This window comes from Ranitomeya variabilis, chromosome 6 (genome assembly GCF_051348905.1).
Source record: "Ranitomeya variabilis isolate aRanVar5 chromosome 6, aRanVar5.hap1, whole genome shotgun sequence".
Lineage (NCBI taxonomy): Eukaryota > Metazoa > Chordata > Amphibia > Anura > Dendrobatidae > Ranitomeya > Ranitomeya variabilis.
The window spans coordinates 112,979,106-112,996,620 of record NC_135237.1 but is presented as its reverse complement, the minus strand read 5'-3'; positions in this window follow the sequence as shown (position 1 = coordinate 112,996,620).

Genomic DNA, 17,515 nt, shown 5'->3' with positions numbered 1-17,515 from the left:
TAGAGAGGACCTGTCACCAGGTCAAAAGTGTCAAGTTTTTGCTCTTATTTTATTTCATAAATTGAGAGTGCTGGTGACATGTTCAGATACATACAGTTAAGTCCATATATATTTGGACAGACACAACATTTTTCTAATAGACCTTACCACAATGAATTTTAAGCAAAACAATTCAGATGCAGTTGAAGTTCAGACTTTCAGCTTTCATTTGAGGGTATCCACATTCAAATTGGATGAAGGGTTTAGGAGTTTCAGCTCCTTAACATGTGCCACCCTGTTTTTCATGGGACCAAAAGTAATTGGACAAGGGAGAAGGACTTGGCTGACAGGGAGAAGGACTTGCCTGACAGGGAGAAGGACTTGGGGATCCTAGTTAATGATAAACTTACCTGGAGCAGCCAGTGCCAGGCAGCAGCTGCCAAGGCAAACAGGATCATGGGGTGCATTAAAAGAGGTCTGGATACACATGATGAGAGCATTATACTGCCTCTGTACAAATCCCTAGTTAGACCGCACATGGAGTACTGTGTCCAGTTTTGGGCACCGGTGCTCAAGAAGGATATAATGGAACTAGAGAGAGTACAAAGGAGGGCAACAAAATTAATAAAGGGGATGGGAGAACTACAATACCCAGATAGATTAGCGAAATTAGGATTATTTAGTCTAGAAAAAAGACGACTGAGGGGCGATCTAATAACCATGTATAAGTATATAAGGGGACAATACAAAAATCTCGCTGAGGATCTGTTTATACCAAGGAAGGTGACGGGCACAAGGGGGCATTCTTTGCGTCTGGAGGAGAGAAGGTTTTTCTACCAAAATAGAAGAGGATTCTTTACTGTTAGGGCAGTGAGAATCTGGAATTGCTTGCCTGAGGAGGTGGTGATGGCGAACTCAGTTGAGGGGTTCAAGAGAGGCCTGGATGTCTTCCTGGAGCAGAACAATATTGTATCATACAATTATTAGGTTCTGTAGAAGGACGTAGATCTGGGGATTTATTATGATGGAATATAGGCTGAACTGGATGGACAAATGTCTTTTTTCGGCCTTACTTACTAACTCACTAATTGACTCCAAGGCTATTCGATGGACAGGTGTGGGCAATCCCTTCATTATGTCATTCTCAATTAAGCAGATAAAAGGCCTGGAGTTGATTTGAGGTGTGGTGCTTGCATTTGGAAGGTTTTGCTGTGAAGTAAACATGCGGTCAAAGGAGCTCTCCATGCAAGTGAAACAAGCCATCCTTAAGCTGCGAAAACAGAAAAAACCCATCCGAGAAATTGCTACAATATTAGGAGTGGCAAAATCTACAGTTTGGTACATCCTGAGAAAGAAAGAAAGCACTGGTGAACTCATCAATGCAAAAAGACCTGGAAGCCCACGGAAGACAACAGTGGTGGATGATCGCAGAATAATCTCCATGGTGAAGAGAAACCCCTTCACAACAGCCAACCAAGTGCACAACACTCTCCAGGAGGTCGGCGTATCAATATCCAAATCTACCATAAAGAGAAGACTGCATGAAAGTAAATACAGAGGGTTCACTGCACAGTGCAAGCCACTCATAAGCATCAAGAATAAAAAGGCTAGACTGGACTTTGCGAAAAAACATCTAAAAAAGCCAGCACAGTTCTAGAAGAACATTCTTTGGACAGATGAAACCAAGATCAACCTCTACCAGAATGATGGAAAGAGAAAACTATGGTGAAGGCGTGGTACAACTCATGATCCAAAGCATACCACATCATCTGTAAAACACGGCGGAGGCAGTGTGATGGCTTGGGCATGCATGGCTGCCAGTAGCACTGGGTCACTACTCACTAGTGTTTATTGATGATGTGACACCGGACAGAAGCAGCCGAATGAATTCTGAGGTATTCAGAGCCGTACTGTGTGCTCAGATCCAGCCAAATGCAGCCAAACTGATTGGTCATCGTTTCATACTACAGATGGACAATGACCCAAAACATAAAGCCAAAGTAACCCAGGAGTTTATTAAAGCAAAGAAGTGGAATATTCTTGAATGGCCAAGTCAGTCACCTGATCTCAACCCAATTGAGCATGCATTTCACTTGTTAAAGACTAAACTTCAGACAGAAAGGCCCACAAACAAGCAGCAACTGAAAACCACCACAGTGAAGGCCTGGCAGAGCATCAAACAGGAGGAAACACAGCGTCTGGTGATGTCCATGAGTTCAAGACTTCAGGCAGTCATTGCCAACAAAGGGTTTTCAACCAAGTACTAGAAATGAACATTTTATTTAAAATTACTTAATCTGTCCAATTACTTTTGGTCCCTTTAAAACTAGGGTGGCACATGTTAAGGAGCTGAAACTCCTAAACCCTTCATCCAATTTTAATGTGGATACCCTTAAATGAAAGCTGAAAGTCTGAACTTCAACTGCATCTGAATTGTTTTGTTTAAAATTCATTGTGGTAATGTCTATAACCAAAATTAGAAAAATGTTGTCTCTGTCCAAATATATATGGACTTAACTGTAGGTACTGCATCCCTCCACCCTGATGCACGTTTCACCTTGCCTCTTCCAAGGGCACCAACATTCTCAATTCAGTTAATTATTTACCAATGTATACTTCTGGCATCTAATTCTAAACTTTCCATCAGCGCCTTAGACTCTTGACAATACAGCTCTGGCAAAATTTAAGAGACCACTGCAAAATGTTCAGTTTGTCTGATTTTTCTCTTTATAGATATATTTTTGAGTAAAATGTAAATAGTTCTTTTAGTCTATAAACTTCTGACATGTCTCCGAATTTCCAAGCAATAAATTTGGTATTTTTTTCTGACAAAGAAAAATGGTCAAAATTTAAAAAGTGCCTTCAGACCTCAAATAATGCAAAGAAAACAAGTTCATAATCATTTAGAAACAACAATACTAATGTTTTAACTCAGGAAGAGTTCAGAAATCAATATTTTGTGGAATAACCATGATTTTTAATCACAGCTTTCATGCGTCTTGGAATGCTTTCCACCAGTCTTTCACACTGCTCCTGGCGCAAAAATTTAAGCAGTTCTTTGTTTGATGGCTTGTGACTATCCATCATCCTCTTGATTACATTCCAGAGGTTTTCAATGGGGTTCAGGTCTGGAGATTGGGGTTTTGATGTGGTGGTCTCTTAATTTTTGCCAGAGCTGTATACTTGAATCTTGCACTTGCACTTTAATTTCACACAGCTAAACTATGCATCCTAGTCTGTTTCACATAGTTATAGTGTTGCAAGTACTGCTACTTCTAAGCTCCAGACCCTGGCCATATATATATATATACTGGAATCGTATACTAGTATTTTGATTTGAATTAGGTTCTGGAAGCACGCTTGCATTGTGGCTATACAGATTTATTTTATGCATTATCCACTGGTTTTTATGTATTATGTTTTTAGTTGCTACTAGATAACTACACTGATAACTCTGTACTTGTATATAGATTCCATATATACTTGTGATGCATATTTGCATTGGACTGTTTTGATATGTATTGTGCAGGATTTATTGTCTTTGACTATGAAGACTTATATTTATTTTCATTGCTGCGCCTCCTCTTGGCATGAGGCACTTTACATTTTATGAATTTATGTAATTTGGATCAAAGTCAATAAAGATATATTTTTATTAATACTATATTAAGCATCCCAATCCTAGATTATTTTCTAGATTTAGTATGTCAACATCGTTGAAAAACCCTTGACAGACACAATGTCTATGCGTACATATATAGATACTAGATTGTGGCCCGATTCTAATGCATCGGGTATTCTAGAATATGCATGTCCCCGTAGTATATGGACAATGATGATTCCAGAATTCGCGGCAGACTGTGCCCGTCGCTGATTGGTCGAGGCAACCTTTATGACATCATCGTCGCCATGGCAACCATTATGACATCTACGTCGATACTGTGCCCGTCGCTGATTGGTCGAGGCCTGGCAGCCTCGACCAATCAGAGACGCGGGATTTCCAGGACAGACAGACAGACAGACAGAAAGACAGACAGACAGACAGACGGAAAAACCCTTAGACAATTATATATATAGATGAATAGTATAGAAATTTTGTAACACAGGATCATAAAATCATATATATTTTTTTTAAATCCAGTAGTCTTACAGCACATATGTTGGGATTTATTAAGCCAATAGAAAAAGGTAAGGAAGGACATATCTGTGTAGGGGCTGTATACATAAGGTGATAGAATGTTAATCAAGACTATTTGCAAAGTTACTTTACTAGATATTATAAATGTATTAAAAGAACAACCAAAAAGATTGTAAAGGTCACAGCTTCTACTGTGAATTAAATGTGGCAAGTGGAACCATATGAAAATTAAAATAAAATATGATTAAATGTGCGCTATACGGATAAAAAGATTAATACTAAAATCCTTTCCAGTAAATACAATTTAAAACTGATAAGAGAAATTTCACTGAAATAGTCATTCTTTCTCTAGATACTAATATTAATGCATGACTTTGTCATGCCCAGTACAGGTCCTGAGGGGGCAGCACATGACGCAAGAAGCCTTTCTTTAGTGCTTGTTTATTCTCTGTATAATATTCCACCCCCTTAGGCCCTGCACTAGTCTAACCAGTGTGCTAGGCTCGCCAGGAATATATTCACCTCTGCAACAAATGTTTTATATTTTTCAAACAAATCTAATTAGGAAAAGCTTTGTGATAGGTCTTAATTAAAAATGTCCTACTGTTTTAGAATTACAGTTCCTATGTGGAATATGTGTAACAGACAATCAACAGAGGAGATGTTAACCGTTCTCTAGCGTGTAATTCCTAAAATTATCATTATTTTTTTCTTTTTACTATTTTATAAGCAATGAAAGAATTAAAATAATATTATTGCATGCAGCAGTGGTCATAGGAGAATTTATATCAAGGCATAAACTCTACTTTTATAGCGTAAAAAAGTCACACATTTTGGTTTATGTCTTCTTTGTGTGAAAATTTGCTACTTTTACAATTGTACGCCACTCCCAACAATTTTAAAAAGTGCATGTCGGGGGGTGGTAAACTACGGAATAGGTGCAAGTCAGATTGCATGGAGACTTTTTTAAGAAATTGTAAGAAAAATTTCACACTGTTCACTTCAGTGGGGCACTGGTGCAAAAAATTGAAGAAGCAGCTCTGGACAGAAGTGTTGTATTTAAAAATGCACCAAATCTAACAAATATTGTGTGACAACTTGAGAGATTCAAGGCCAATAATGACAACAAAGTCACAGGCAAATCTGACTTTAATAACTAATGATACATGCATCATGTAGGGGCAGATATCCTGTGTCCAGAGATGTGTCACTAACTGGACTGCTTGGTGTAGTTTTAATAAAATCCCTGTTTTCACTCCTGTAGCTGTAGCAGCAAATCCTGAGCTGTATATAACCCCGACCACATTGCTGATTGGCAGCTTCCTGCGTACACTGTTAGCAAGCTTCCAATCAATGGAGGGGCTGAGGATACACTGATTAGCTGGTCTGACTGGCACACAACACCTAGTCTTCTATTGATAATCTCCTGCTTATAAAACACTGATTGTATTGAAACTACATCAAATTGCTGAGCAAGTAACACATCTCTGGAATCAGGCTCTCTGCCTGTACATTATACTGCTCTCAGATTAAATATAAGAAACCTGCTGACAAATTCTCTTTAAGGCCTAATGGGGTAGTGCTGGACACAGGGTTTCAAAGAACAGCAAAGAGAGAGCCCCTGTGTCATGCAATGCCCCTTCTCAGATCCTGCAGTATATCACATTGCATTAGTTTTCCATGAAGTGTTTCCTTAATATATAATTTGCATTTTGCATTTAGAAAATGAAGTCATGATGCATAAACATACTCATCCTACACAGTTCCCAGTACTTGGCTCTCACATGACAAGGCAGCTGCTGGGTTTCAGGCCGTCAGCTCATTCCATCTTGTAGAACAAAGTTTTCAGAAAACCAAATCCCTTTTCTGTTTCCTTTCTTTGAAAAATGTTTGAGTCAGTAAACAAGCATCAGTTGTTTGCAGCCCCTCCACACAGCTGTGACCTTCCATAGAAGGGGAAGCAGACTCTCCATCACTGACATAATCCGATGACATTTCCTTTAAGGGAATGTATCACCTATATTTTTTTTTTACTAATTAAAACCAGATGCAAATTCTTTCTTTTCTCTTTTTGTTTTCTGATTTTTTTTCCTTCTATTTTCTGAACATATTTATAGGACCTGCCATCTTGACTCAGCTGCTCATAACAGCATTCAGAGATATTTTTTACATCAGTTACATGGATAATAGGAATCGTCAGTCTGGAGTTGCTCAATTATTTCTATGGGAGAGTATTGTAGGCAGACTGTGCCCTGTACAAGAGAGGAGGTGCATCACATATTATTAATTTTTATGGCACCATTCATTCCATGGGGCTGTACATATGAAAAGTGTTTACATTAAAAAAAACATAGATACATTTCAATAAATTATCTAACACTGACAGGTACAGAGAGGTGATGACCCTGCCTTTAAGGGCTTACAATCTATAGGACATTGGGGAAGGAGACAATAGGTTGGGACGTTGCGGCAGCTCCAGTGGTGGTGAGGTGACAGCTTACTTGAAGAAATGGGTTTTTAAGTTCTGTTTGAAAGTTCTGAATGTGATGGAATCGGACATCTTGGGGCACAGAAGAGATTTTGGGGATACTTGAGATAAGTTTTGGAGGCTATAATGAGGAATGTATAAGAGTGGAGGAGAGAAGAAGGACTTGGGAGAATCAGAGATTACGTAAGGAAAGATATCAGGAAATTAGTTTGGAAATATACAGAGGAGACAGATTATGGACAGCTTTGCAGGTCAATGTTAGTAGTTTGTACTGTATATGTTGGGGAATTGGGAGCCAATGAAGAGATTTGTAGAGGAGAAGAAGTCGAGGAGTAGCGAAGAGAGATGTGGATTAGTTCTGCAGCAGAGTTAAGGATAAAATGGAGAGGTGCAAGACTGTTAGCAGAAAGGCAACAGAGGAGGATATTGAGATATTGCAGTAGTCAAGGTGGGAGATGATGAGGGCACGCACTAGACTTCTGGTAGGTTCAGAGTTGAGGATTATCTGTTAAAACAGGCTCCAGTGTCAGACAGAACTTCATTCTTTGAATATTGGAATTCATCTTCAATACACACGGTACCCCAACCAAGGAGAACCTGATAAAGAGGCAACAGCAGCTAGTGAATATAGAATTGTGCTGTTCTTTTGCACAGTTCATGAGGTGAGCACATATATATCTTCTCTGCTTTCTTTCTTAACCTGTAACTCTCCTTTTTTGCATATCGTAGATTTCCATGTATAATCGGAGGTAGATGCTGTGTTAACTACATGTAGATGTTATCTGTCCTTGTAATCCTGCCTGTGATGATACCGAGATTATCAATAATTAGTGATGAGCGAATATATTTGGCACTATTCGTTACTCGCACAAATAGTATGGTATTTGGGCTATGCATTACTCGGCGATTAATTAGGTATTCGCCTCGGTATATTTGAGTGACCCACCCAGCATGTTTAGTGCTTTATTTGCAACCAATGAACATGCTGGGCTGGTTTGCCAATCACATTAATGTCAGTGCCATCTTTACTGAGGCAGTACTGTGATTGTCTGGCCTTCCAGCGTCATAGGGACTATTTCAAGGCTGCCGGTGTCATCTTGCGCACATTGCAGCCGGAAACAGTGTAGTTTCAGTGTAAAAACAGTCAAAGGAGCGTAGGGACAGTGATAGAAAGTGAGCGTTATTTATTCCAAAAAGCTCTTTTAAGAGCTGAAGGCTGTCAAGATTACTTGTTTTTGTTTGTTAGGTGGGGATTTAGTGGAGAGAGATTTAATAGGAGGGAAGGTGGGTGAAAGGCAGGCACCTGGGTGTTCTGATCATTGCAAGTACATGCTGCAGTTCTCTGCTAATTTCCACTTAAAATACCTAATATTGTCTAGCAGTTGTGCGACTGGCGCAATCCAGGTAGAGATAATCATAGATGACAATTTAGCAGGGGCAATAATCTTCATTACATCGCACTTGGAGTCTGTCAGCGTGCTGATTGAAAAATTTATACTTTCCCATTGGTTTAAAAAATAGCATATCTTTATCTAGCAGTTGTGCGACTGGCGCAATCCGGGTATAGTTAATATTACGTGACAATTTAGCAGGGGCAATAATCTCCATTACTCCGGATTTGGAGTGTGTCAGCAAGGAAATTGATAGGGAGTACAAGTTTCACCATTTCACAATGTGCCAAGTTTTCACAAAGTACAAAACTTTAGCCATGTGAGGTAAACATTAGTGATGGGCGAACCCCCCAATGATCGGAATCGGTGGGTTCGCCCGAGTTTTTCAAGTTCGGGGCCGGAGATTACGCGAACTTGCACCTGAACCCTGAGCTTGGACTTTACAGATATGGGATGTGGCGGGGGGAAGTGCAGTGAACAGCCGAGTGCAGTGAATATCGCCGGAAGGTAATGAGCGTCCCCGGAAGCAGATGCAGCCAGGAGACAGCGGGATGGGAGGACGCATCGCTGGACAGGTAAGCATAATATTTATAATGTTTATTATTAATTTTATGTTTTCTTTTACAGACCCTGGACTCAAATTGGACCCAAACTGTAACACAGGTTTCCCACGGAACTTTACTATAGTTCGGGTTTGCCCATCCCTAGTAAACATACATGACAACTAAGTACTTGTTGCAGAAGGAGGAGGAGGTGATTTCATGAACAAAATGGATTTGGATGGTAAGGGATAGGTGTTAAGACAACTTTCCAAACAAAACATTTGGGCTGCTCTTACATTACGTTGCTGTCATTCGTAGGGCTTACAAAGTCGCCGGAAATCCAGCCCTTGTTCAATTTTAGTAGAGTCAGCATGTCTGCATTTTCTGTTGACAGGCGTGTGCGCATATCCGTTATGATTGCACCAGTCAAACTAAAAACCTGCTCAGACAACACACTTTCAGCAGGGCATGGCAGCACCTCCAAGGTGTAGAAGGAGAAAGCGGGCCAAATGTGGAGCTTGGACAACTGATAGTTAAAAGGCACTGAAGAATAAGGAAGGATGCTGGTATGGTCGCTTAAGTAGACTTTCAGCATCTTGGTCACTGTACCAAACATTGTGTGTTCGGTAAGGGTCCTGAACTTTACAGTTCGGGTTTGCCCATCCATAGTAAACATACATGACCACAAAGTACTTGTTGCAGAAGGAGGAAGGAGGAGGGAGGTGATTTCATGAACAAAATGAATTTGGATGGTAAGGGATGGATGTTAAGACAACTTCCCAAACAAAACATTTGGGCTGCTCTTACATTACGTTGCTGTCATTCGTAGGGCTTACAAAGGCTTCAGTAGACTTTCACCATCTTGGTCACCTTCTCCCTCCTTGTCATAGTTACACCCAAATATAGCCCTTGCTGATGTGACGGTCTCATGAAAATGTGTCAGTTGGTGGACATCCCCCCCTGAGTTGCACCTGGTGTGCGTGGCCCTCCCTCATAATCCTTTTGAGTGATAAGAGCCGGTACCTCTGCCAGCAGCATTGTCTGATAGTAATCTTTTTATCAACTCTTACATAATGGCCCTCTGGCATACATGCACTGAAAATGGCACGTCTGCCTCTGACATGAGAAAAGCAGATTTCTCCTTGTACCGTGGGTCAAGAAAGGTGCACAGCCAGTATTTCATGTTGGATAAAATGTGTTTCATGCAAGGGTCATGGGAAAGGCATCTGGACATGAATTCTGCCATGTCTGGCAGACTACAAAGAGTCGAACGTTCAGTCTCCTCACCATGCCCTCCTTCTCCTCTTCAGGCCATCCATGCTGGGCAGGCATGAAGCTGTGATTGGGAGACCTCTCTGTATAGCAGACCAAAAAGTCCTGTTCCACCTCATCCTACTCCTCCTCCTGTCCCTCCTCATCACCCAATGTGGCTTGAGAATATTGTGTGAGGCTGGGCTGTGTGGTATCAGCCACTGTAAAGACTGCTGCATAGCCACCTGCTCAGCATTCAAAGCTTCCTCTTTGAGATTCTGCAGCTAATGTTTTAATAGACAGAGAAGCGGGATGGTTACACTGACATTAGCGTCATCAGCGCTCGCCATCTTGAAGCACTACTCAAAGTTTTGAAGAACCTCAGAAATGTCATCGATCCACGTCCACTCGGCAGTTGTTATGTGTGGGGGCTGAGTGTTACTCTGACAGGCATTGTGAAGCTGGATTTCAGACACCTCAGCGCTGCTCACTAAGCCTTGCCAACATATGAACCGCCTACCGCCTCAACACATTTATCGAACTATCCCTGTGTTGCCCATTCAAAATTTACTTCAGAACCAGGATCTTTGTATCTTGTTCTCACATGCTTTATGCATTTAATAGCCCCCTGTGTCTGTAATTTTACACATATTGGTTGGTAACCGGTTGATGCAGCATTACATGAACACCCGATTTCTTACATTATGGCTGGTCAGAACATTGAAAGCAGTTGTTACCATCCACCTTTCGTGTCTCCCCTATTTCCTCATAGATTGTAAGTTTGTTAGCAGGGCCCTCATTCCTCTTGTTTATGTGATTATTGTTATTCTGCAATGTCTTTTATTGTCTGCACAAGTCCCCTCTAAAATGTAAAGTGCTGCAGAAGATGTTGGCGCTATAGAAATAAAATTATTTATTATTATTACTATTATTATTATTATTATTGTTAAAGGTCGAATTATAGCATGTGGGCAGGTTACAAATCAGTCGGTGACGAGGTGCCTGAGATGACTTTCGGAAACGTGCGCTGACAAGCCGTACCTTGGCAAGTAGGTCAGGCAAATCAGGGCATGTTTTTTAAAAAATCGTTGTACAACCAAATTCAGCTTGTGGGCCATGCATGTAACATGTTTACCAGCTTGCTGAGCTTTAAAGCCGCCACCAAGTTACACCCATTATCGCACACAACCAGACCTGGTTGGAGGTTCAGCAGGGAGAGACACTGATTGGTCTGTTCTTTTATCACCTTCAACAGCTCGGCTACAATATGAGCTTTATCACCAAAACACATGAGCTTCAGCAAAGCCAAGGCAGTGCTGCAGACCTCCCAGCTGGGGAGACTACTTTCGGTGAGGAGGAGGAGAAGAGACAGGAACTGTAATATGAGGAGACTAAAACCCTGATAGAAGTTGGGACCACTATTCTTGGTGTGGGTAAGATGTTTGAAGTTCCAGCCTCTGACTCTGTCCCAGACTCCACCAGGTTCAGCCAGTGTGTCATAAAGAAAATGTAGTGTCCCTATGCACAAGAACTTGTCCACGTGTCTGTGGTAAAGTAGACCTTCCCTGTGACTGTGTTGGCCAGAGCACGGCTGATATTGTGCAACACATGCTTATGTTACGCATTGATGGCACAGCGGAGAAAAATAGTGTCAGATGGTAAACAAGTACCGTGGGGCTGCCACCACCAAGAGGTTGCGGAAAGACTCAGTTCCCACAAGTCAAAATGGCAACATTTCCAGGGTTACCAATCTGGCAATGTGGGGGTTTAGCATTTTGGCCTGTGGGTGGCTGGATGTTTATTTCTGCTTTCTGTTAAATGTCTTGGTCAGGGACAAGTGAACGCTGCATTGGGAAAATAAACTGGATGTGGTTGATGACTGTTGTGTCTGTGCAACTACAGGTTGTGGGCAGGAGGCATCAGCACCTGCTTCATAGACAGCAGATTCACAGTATGTGCACACGCTGCAGATTACTCTGCCGATTTTTCCAGACTGATTTTGGTAAATCCGCAGGTAATCCGCACTGCGGATTTTCTGCGGAATTACCATGGATTTACCGTTTTTTTGCGTTTTTTGTGCTGATTTCACCTGCGGTGTTACACCTGCAGATTCCTATTATGGAGCAGGTGTAAACCGCTGCGGAATCCACACAAAGAATTGACATGCAGCGGAATATACAACGCAGCCTTTCAGCGTGTTTTTTTTCCGCAGCATGTGCACTGTGGATTTTGCTTTCCATAGGTTTACATGGTACTGTGAACTCATGGAAAACAGCTGCGAATCAGCAGCGTCAAATCCGCTGCGGATCCGCAGCAAAATCCGCAGCGTGTGCACATACCCTTAGAAGGCTGTAACACAGGGGAAAGGGCAGTGGTTTCACCCTCAGACACAGATTTTGACCCAGGAGTTCTGCCCACCTACTGGGGTGCTTGGCTGCCATGTGCTTCTGCATGCTGATGGTACTCAGGTTGGCAGTGTTCTTGCCTCTTCTTAGCTTGGTATGGTAGGTGCTGAAAATTACAGTTGTTTTGTCTGAAGGACTTTCAGAAAAAAAACTGCCATACAGAGGAACAATGCACCCTTGGCCTGTTATCTAGCTGAGTGGGGGAACTCTGTGGAACAGTTGACCGAGTTCTCCCTCTGGTCAAACCACTAACTCTTCTTGCCTGTTTTCGTGCTATGGATCCAACCCTCTCTGCACTGCTGTGCTCTCTAGGTATGCCACCATGTCAGGTTGGTTCAATTGCCTCATCATCGAGAACGTTGTCTTCCAATTCATCAATCTGATCCTCCTTCTGAGTTGAGATTTTAGGCTGATCTGATGGCAACTGTGCATCATGATTATCTTCCACCTCTTCAGACATGAATTGACCCTCTCCAATGTGGCTGTCTCCTGGCCGTGGGTGCTCAAATGTTTGGGCATCACTCCACTCCACCTCCTCATGACCCTCTTTAATGGTGCACATTGAGATTACAAGGGAATGTAAACAGTTCCTCAGAGTGGCCAGCGTTGAGGTCATATGTCTCCTGGGATTCTTGATGGTGGTAGGAAGGAGGATCAGGTTGAGGATTCAGAGGCCCAGTCTCTTGACTACTGAGACTGGACCATGTGGAAGACTTTGTGGTGCTGCTTGTCAACACATTTGAGTCTTTGTCTGCCATCCAACCCACATCATCCTGGCAATTGTCTGGGTTCATCATCAGTGGTGTACCATGCTGACCACATTTTGACAGGAAGCTAGAACGAGATCCAGTCACGTTCTGATCGGTAACAAGGCCAGGGCGGGCACATCCACGTCCCTTAACATCACCCTTTCTCATATTAAATGCTTTATGCTTATGAAAAAAAATCCTGGCTTTATTTTTGACAAGTACCCTCACAGAGGTGTTATGTACAAATTCAATATATCTAGCAATGTGTGGCAATTTTTTCTAAGATATCAGCTTTATTACACACAGCAACAGCAGACTCACGACAGTTAGAGATAAATAGTCATTAGTGATGAGCGAGAGTGCTCATTGCTCGGGTTTTCCTGAGCATGCTCGGGTGGTCTCCGAGTATTTGTTAGTGTTCGGAGATTAAGTTTTCATCTCCGCAGCTGAATGATTTACAGCTACTAGACAGCTTGATTACATGTGAGGATTCCCTAGCAACCAGGCAACCCCCACATGTACTCAGCCTGGCTAATAGCTGTAAATCATTCAGCTGAGGCGATGAAACTTAATCTCCGAACACTAACAAATTCTCGGAGATCACCAGAGCGTGCTCGGGAAAACCCAAGCAACGAGTACACTCGCTCATCACTAATAGTCATGTTTGCATATCTCTGCAGGCTTTGCGCCAGTCGCACAACTGCTAAATAATGATACACCTTTTATTAAACAAATAGAAAATGTGTAGGCTTGTGAAGGTTGGTCAATGGCACTCCTGTCTCTTTCCCTTGAGGAGGCTGCTTCCAAGTAAAATGAGGCTTGTACATATTCCTGACATGGGTTTCAGGCTTGACTGACTTACCCTCGCTTGCATACACTGTATTCAGAATTTAATTCTAATGCAAAATTTTGGTGTCTCTTAGAATCCAATTTACTGACATTGATCATAGAGCTCCCCCAACTCCTGTATTATATTCACTTTACAGCAGCTTTACTCGCTATGACAGTTGTTCCATTAGGATCTGATGGAAAAATGAACTGTGGAGCTTACAAAACGCAGGTTTCACAGCACCTGCTGGCACTCTGTTAATTGTCAGCTAGGGCAGCATAATGACATGGTGGTGGACATGGTGGTGGTGGCGGGCAATGCCCAAAATTCAAATGGGTATGTTTGAAATGGCATTATAAAGAGATGGGGAATATGTATTCCACTATCTTGCTAACTATTTGGCATGAGGGAGGGACCTCCTGAATGTAGTAGTGAGAGCTCTCCCAAATGTATGATACAGGGTCACCTGAGGGCCCTTACCAAACTCAGGTTTCACAGCACCTGCTGGCACTCTGCTGTCAGCGAGGGCCGCATAATGACATGGCGATGGACATGGTGGCGGTGATGGACAAAGCCCAAAATTCAAGTGGGCATGAAAAATATAGCCAAAACGCTCCATGTGAACATATGCTAAATGGGATGTATTTTTAGTTTGCGTTAAATACATGTAATTATGAAGGAAATAATGTTTCTTAGCATTTTTCCCTTTAAAAAAAATTTTTGTTTGGTTTGGTAGTTTTTTTAAAAAATTTGAAAAACCAGCACAATAGTCTAATAACATTATTCCCAGATACCATATGTGAGTCAGAAAGGCATGCAGGCATCTTCTCCATGCTGTTCCCATTCTTTTTAGCTCTTTACCATCCATTTCAGCTTTTTTCTCATGCCACTAGACCTGTTTGCTTGGTCCAGCAGAAAAATATTCGGCTTCCCCTTGACTTGCATTGGATTCGTTATGAAGATTTTCCCAAATCCGAATATTTCACTATTCGATCATCACTATCACTAATGCTAAGTTGAACATATGGTGAATTTTTGATGTTGCAGCATTTGTGAACCTATAAGCTAAGTTGCGTTACTCTCATTTTTCATTGCGTTTTTTTTGAGAATTTTTTTTACATGCATTTTCATTCAATTTTTTTTATCTGCAGATATTTCCTGGGATTTGGCTTTGATTAAAGTATATTGATAAAGCCGTTTCTACTATGTTTAAATCATTTCATTCTACAAAAAAACTAGAATAGGCAAGAATAGATCTAACTTACCTCTGAAGGTGAGTAATATGCAGTATTTTAATTTAAAATGCAAATTCCTATTCATTCACTGCCAAAAATCGGGAACTAATTGAGCAATAAAACATAATTGTTGTGCTGGCCTCGTGATCATTCTTCACTTGAGCAGCTTTGAATGACTCTTCATTTTAATTACAAGTTGAAAGATGGATATTGGAAACATTTAAGTGATGCACTGGAGCTAAAATAGGTCAAAAATCCTAATTTATCACTGACCACTGGAAGAAGCTCAAACAAAATGGAAATTTCCTAATTTGAGAGAAAATTCATTTTTATAATACTATAATAGTTTATAAGGCTGAGAAATATGCCTATACAGTTCAGCGAGGAAAACTGATTCTTTCCCTTTACCATCACACATCAAATATCAGAACCAAAGCATAGTGCAGTGGTTCCATTGACTATGTGGATGATGCTGGATTAAATGAGCATCCACAGTACAAAGCCATGATCCTTACAGTACTATTGGCCCAGGACTGCTGTGAATAAAAAGCCACTAACTATATCAAAGGCATTTACAGGATTCTGGCAAGAACTTAAGTTTTCCATCTTCTCCATTCTGTGAGACGGCGTATATACTAATGCACTCGGATGACACCAATGTCCAATGCTTTGAATGCACTCATAGACTTCTATGAATGCACATAATTCGATATATGCTGCTACTGCCAGTCACAGAATGCAGTGATTTTTTTCATGCCGACTCAGCTTGAGAAAATTAACGTGCTATCCAGTGAAACATAGCACTTGTGTGAGTTATACGCTGGCTACTCGCCAGTGTGAGCGAGCCCTTAAGGAAACTGTAGGGCATGGATCCCAAACAGGAACTTCTCCAGGAAGTTTGCGTTACTGTTCGGGTTCCGCTGCCAAACATAGGGTATTTCCCATGCTGTCATCTGTGTGAGATTGTGGTGGACGGTGCGGTCCAAATACCGGAAGTGAACGCAAAGCCTGGAAGACATGCACACGTGTCACTTCCGGTAAACCTGCGCTCCATAATGCCGCCCAAAGACTGCAAATGAGGATTCCATATGACATACAGGATTTACATTCCGCATGCGTCACTCCCTGTAAATCTGCTTTCTACAATGCAGTCCAAAGACTAGAAATGAAGTTGAACGCTGGATGACATATGGGAGAAACCAGAAGTGAGGACAGACGCTGAGGAACATGAGGGTGAGCAGGAATATACATGATAGGGACATTCCAATGGGGATTTTAGCTTACCAGGCCCCATAGAAAAAGGAGTCTTGACTTGACATGTGAGCTGCCTGCCAATGCAGGAGCTCTTAAAAACTCCCACATTTGCAATTTTTCTCTCCCCTGATGAATCCCCCGAATGGGGGAGGAAACAGGTAGGGAGATCGTACATGACTTGGTGGGTACAATTTAGTAGCCTTACTTGGGGACTGTCCTTGTAAGGACAGGAGCACTGCAGGGGCAAGACAGGGGATATTAGAAACTCTCCCCTTTTCCCTCTCCGATTCATACAACTGATTTATAGGCTCCTGCAGATCTGCAACCTACAAAAAAGGACTTCAATTTTGGTGAGTTCAAACCATTTATTATTGAGCACTGGTAACTTTCAGCACTTTGCACTTTATCACTTTCGGTTTGTTTGTCTGGATTTATCCATTGTTTTTAAGAAAACACACATTAAAGTTATGCTTTAGTTTAACTTGTCTCTCCTGGCTAGTTTGGATAATTGTTTAGAAAAGATATTTAAGTGGGTCAAACAGACTGTGCTTTTTGCTGATTTCTGAGATTGTAACAAAGACACTGTTAGGTGTCGAGTTCCCACCTCTGCACAGGAGGAATCTCGAACCACCTCCGCTGCGGTCTCCCATTCTTCTCCAGCCGCAGTGGAGCCTGCTCAGCGGAGACATCAGTCCCAGCATCTGACTCAGGCTGATACTGGGCGACTGGTTACTGCCACTATTGAGTGATACCGTCCGATACTTGAAAGTATCGGTATCGGAAAGTATCGGCCGATACCGGCAAAGTATCGGATCCAATCCGATACCGATACCCGATACCAATACAAGTCAATGGGACTCAAGTATCGGACGGTATTCCTGATGGTTCCCAGGGTCTGAAGGAGAGGAAACTCTCCTTCAGACCCTGGGATCCATATAAATGTGTAAAATAAAGAATTAAAATAAAAAATATTGCTATACTCACCTGTCCGACGCAGCCTGGACCTCAGCGAGGGAACCGGCAGCGTTGTTTGTTTAAAATTCGCGCTTTTACTTGGTTACGTGAAGTCCCGGCTTGTGATTGGTCAGGGCGGCCATGTTGCCGGGACGCGGACCAATCACAGCAAGCCGTGACGAAATTACGTCACGGCTTGCTGTGATTGGTCCGCGTCCCGGCAACATGGCCGCCATTAACCAATCACAAGCCGTGACGTCACGGGAGGCTGGACATGCGCGTATTTTAAAAAGCGCGCGT